Source organism: Penaeus monodon, chromosome 38 (assembly GCF_015228065.2).
Source record: "Penaeus monodon isolate SGIC_2016 chromosome 38, NSTDA_Pmon_1, whole genome shotgun sequence".
Classification (NCBI taxonomy): Eukaryota; Metazoa; Arthropoda; class Malacostraca; order Decapoda; family Penaeidae; genus Penaeus; species Penaeus monodon.
In genome coordinates this window covers 27,177,491-27,183,479 of record NC_051423.1, presented here as the reverse complement: position 1 = coordinate 27,183,479, position 5,989 = coordinate 27,177,491, and positions in this window count along the sequence as shown.

Genomic DNA, 5,989 nt, shown 5'->3' with positions numbered 1-5,989 from the left:
AACACACACACACGCAAACACACACACACAAGCAAACACAACACACCGCAAACACACAACCACACGCAACACAACACACACCCAAACCACCACACCCAACAACACACACACGCAAAAAACAAAACCCGCAAACCACCCCAAAAACAAACGCAAACACACCACACCCCAAACACCCCAAAAAGAAAACACCCCCAACACACACCCCAACACACACCACACCAACACACACCCCAAACACACACACACACAGCAAAAAACACCCCACACACACCGAAAAACAACCACACACACACACAACGCAAAACCACACAACACAAAACAACACACACACAAACACACACACCCAAAAACACACACCACCCCAAAACACACACCCCCCAAACACACCCCAAACACACACCCCCAAACACAAAAAAACCCAAAAAACCACACAAAAGAAACACACCAACACACACACCAAAACACAAAAAACCCACACACCCCAAAACAAAAAACCAACACACACACACACAACGCAAAACACACACACAACACAAGCAAACAAACACACCAACACACACGCAAACACACACACACACCCCCAACCAAACACACACACAAAAAAACCAAAACCAAAACGCAAAAAACACACAACACACACGCAAAAACAACAAAAAAACACGCACCCACACACACGAAACAGCACACACACGCAAAAAAACCCCAAACACACACACACACACACACACACCACACACGCAAACACACACACAGACACACACACACACACACATGTAAGCACACACACACACACACATGTAAGCACACACACACACGCACACGCAAACAGACACACACATGAACATGCAAGCATGCACACACACATACACACACACACACATGAAATGCAACTTTGTCCACACATGAAATGAAGCATGCTCCACAACTGAACATGCAAGCATGCCCCACCACCATGAACATGAAAGATGCGCAAAAAACCCCCTAACATGCAAGCATGCTACACACACATGAACTGCAAGCTGTGCACAACTAACACACATGAACATGCAACATGCACCACATACAACACTAAAATGCAAGCATGCACTACACATACCCCCACATGAACATGAAAAGCATTCACATACACATATACATACACACACATGAACATGCAAGCATGCACATACACATACACACAGATGAACATGCAAGCATGCACATACACATACACACACAGAACTGAAAGCATGCAATAACATACACACACATGAACATAAAAGCATGCACATACACATACACACACATGAACATGCAAGCATGCACATACACATACACATACACACATGAACATGCAAGCATAACCCCAATACACAACAGAACATGCAAGCAGCAATAACAACACAGTAACATGAAAGATGCACTACACATACACATGAACATGCAAGCATGCACATACACATACACACAGATGAACTGAAAATGCCATACCATACCCTAAAACATGAAAGCATGCACAACCCCTCACCAGAGAACATGCAAGCATGCACATACACATACACACAGATGAACATGCAAACATGCAACCCCCCCCCCCCCTGAAGAAGCAAGCCCACATGCAACACATCATGGGAGCAGACACGTGTACATGTGTGCATAGAAGCATGAGAGGGGTACATGTGTGCAAGTGTGTGAGAGATCACAGCTACATGGATGTTTTCAGTCTGAATACCAGTGTCAAGTACTTTCTAAGAATAGGCCAGAGAAAGGGTGACAAGAAATGGCTTAATATGAGTTCATCTTATTGGCACTGGACACCCTCACCTGGCACCTCCACCCGGGTACGCTAGCATTCTTTTCACTCCTTTTCTTTTTGTCTGGTGATTTATTATTTATTTATCTTATCTATCTATTTATTTATTTAATTTATTTATTCATTTATTTATATACATATATATATATATATATAATATATATATATATATACATATATATATATATATATATATGTATATATATGTATACATACATACAGAGACATTATATACATATACATATATATATATATATATATATTGACATATATATAGCATATTCATATACTCATATAATATATATATATATATATTATTATATATATATATATATATATATCATGTACTATATTAATATATATATATGTATATGATATATTATTACTCATATATTATCTAGTATACATATTATATATATATATACATATATATATATATATATATATATACATTATAAAATATTATATATATATATATATATATATATATATTTTATACATATATATATATTATACATATATATAAAATTATAAAATATATAATCTATACATATATATTTTATCTATAATATAAAAATATATATAAACATAAAATATAACAAAATAAAAATAATAAAAATTACAAAAAATATATAACAAAAAAATAAAATTATAACAATAATATAATAAAATAATATATTAAAATATAATATAAAATAAAAATATATATTATAAATAATAAAAAAATAATAATAATATATTAAATAATTTAAAAAAATATAATAAAAAATAAAAAAATATATAAATTAAAAAAAAAAATAAAAATAACAAAAAAAATAAATAAAAAAATAAAATAAATAATAAAATAAAATAAAAAAAAAAAAAAACATAAAATAAAAAATATAATAAAAAAAATCAAACCCAAATAAATAAAATAAAAAAAAATCTAAAAATTAAAACATTAATTATATAAAAATTTAAAAAAAAAAAAAAAAAAAAAAAAAATAAAAACATAAATAAAAATAAAAAATTTTATAATTATATTTTATTAAAATTTTTATATTAAAATATATAAAAATAAATTTTTAATAACATAATAAAAAATAATAATATACATATATATATATTTTATATATATAATTTTACATATATTATATACTATATTGATCTTTATTAATTTAATATATTAATAAATTTTAAATATATATATAATATAAAATTATATAATAATATTATAAAATTTTATTTAAAATAAATATATATATTTAAAAAAAATATTAATATAATAAAATATATAAATATAATAAATATATTATAAAATTTTTAATATTATTATAAAAATAAATTTTTAATAAAAAATATGAAAATATATATATGTATATAATATAATTTTATATATAAATAATATATATATAATAATATAATATTAATAAACAATAAAAAACAAACCCCAAATAAATTTAAAAGTATTTTAAAATGTATATTATTATTTTAAAATTATATATATAATTTAATTTTTTAATTTACAATTTAATAAAATAATTTAATTAATAAATAAAAATTTTATACCATATAAAAAAAATATAAATAATTTAATAAAATATAATATAAAATAATAAATGAAATATTAATTAAATTTAAAATTATATATAATATTTATTTTAAATATAATATAATTTTTAATAATTATATAAATATAAAATAAATATAATATAAAAAATTTTTTTTAAGAATTATATAATAATATAATATTAAGAAAATAATAAGAATAAAAAATAAAAATAAAATAAAATATATTATAATAATAAAAATATAGGGGTAATAAATAAGGGTAATATATAATAAAATAATATAATAAATTTTTTTTTTTAAAATTTTTAGATATATATTTAAAATAATATATAATAAGATTAATATTTAAATATATAAAATAAATAGAAAATATAAAATAAAATAAATATATATATATATATAAAATATATAATAATTAAAAATATAATTATAATTATATTATATAATATTATATTTTAAAATAATATATATATATTTTAAAATAAAAAATAGATATATTATATAATTTTAATAATAAAATTTTATTAAATTTATTAATAATTATATATATAATTATGGGGAATATATAATAGAATATATATAAATAAAATAATATATATTAATATAAAAAAAGAAAATTTTAAAAATTAAATAAAATATAAAATAATATATATATAATTTTATTAAAATATAAACTATAATTATAAAAAAAATAAAATAATAATTTAAATAAAATTTTAAAAATAGAATAAAAAAATTTTTTTAAAAACAAATTTTATAAATAAATATATGTTGAATAACATTTTATAAATATTATTCAAATTTTCATAAAATTTTCCTTTTTTTCATAAATTTTTTGGGAAATATTGGATTTAACTGTTTTTTTAATTAATTTAATTTTTCCAAAATTTTATGTAACAAAAGATATATATTGTAAAAATTTTTTTTTATATTAAAAAAATTAACATTATTTTTTTTAATTTTTATGGGTTTTTAGATTATTTTTTATTTAAAATTTTGGGAATGTAAATTTTTTTATTTTATATTATTTTTATTTATTATTAAACTTATTTATATTATTTTAATTATAATTGAAAATATATGCTATAATTAATATACAATATAATAAGACATAATTTAATCTTATTTTATAGTATTTAAATTAATATTATTTATTATTAAATTAAATATCTATATTTTTAATTATTTTAAAATGTTTTAAAAATAAGCAAAATAAATTTTTATATATAAATGCTATAAAAAAAAATTCCCTTTTAAAAAAAATAGTCAATATAAGTTTTTATTTAATGTCATATTAAAATTTTTTTTTTTGTTTTTTTTTTGTTTTTTTTTGTTTTTTTTTTTTTTGTTTTTTTAAAAAATGTCTAATTAATATATTTCAATAATTTTATGCTATAATTTATAATGTATTATAATTATATTTAAATAATATGTTATATAAAATTTTTATTAAAATATATTTAATAATATATTTTAATTTAGAATAAAGTCCCATTATTTAAAATTATATTTAAATATAATTATAAAAAAGATAAATAAAAGGTAATTTTTTATTTTTATTTTAAAAAAAATATTTTTAAATTTTTTAAATAGATATATAAAAAAAACGTTTTTTCTCATCTCTGTGAGTTGTATTATTGCCCATCTCCATTGTGTACTTTATCTAGCTTAGATATAGTTTATCATCTGTGTCTCATGTCTTCTTTCCTTCTGCAACTTCTCTCGTTCATCACGTTTCTCTTGTGAGTGTATTATTTCCTCCTTTGCTTATTAAATCTTTCTTGTGCACTAGTTTGTTGCATCTCTTTCCTTTTATGTTTATATCCTACTTTTTTCCCACCTTTTATTTATTTGTTTTCAAGCCTTTTATTTCTGTTGCATATTTATTTGTTTATTGGTAGTAGTTGTTGATGATGATATGCTATTATTATTTGACATATAACAAATACTTTACCAAATATTGTATCCATTAAGTTTCTGAATCCTTTATTTGTCTATTAGGTGAGTAATTAATACATTTATTCTCATGGTGCAAGAATTTCAAATCTCTCCATATGTGGTTGCACACTTCCCATGCTACATACATGAATATTAAAAAATAACAGCAGAAAGAGTAACAGACACTCAATATACTACAGATGCATACTAATACAAACATCCTAATAAACAAACTACTATATAAGTACATGTATACATAGAGAAGGCCTACGTGTATTTGTACACTGATACAAATATATATATGTGTGTGTGTGTGTGTGTGTGTGTGTGTGTGTGTGTGTGTGTGTGTGTGTGTGTGTGTGTGTGTGTGTGTGTGTGTGTGTGTGTGTGTGTGTGTGTGTGTGAGAGAAACAATGGTTCTACATACATATAATTATATAAACATGCAACAGTATATATGAACTATATATGCATACCTACATGTATACTTATATTTATATATGAAAGCATACATGTATATATACAACTTCCAAGTAACTTTAGGAAATACTCATTTAAATTACCATAATGAACCTGTGTTGCCAAGTTCTTACAAGATTACAAAGTCCAAGATTTATTGTGATAAAGATAGATGGTTCCCCCTATTGTGAAACTCAGTCAGGGAGGGTCTAGGTAATGGGAAGATAAGATAAAAGGTAATTTGTTCTG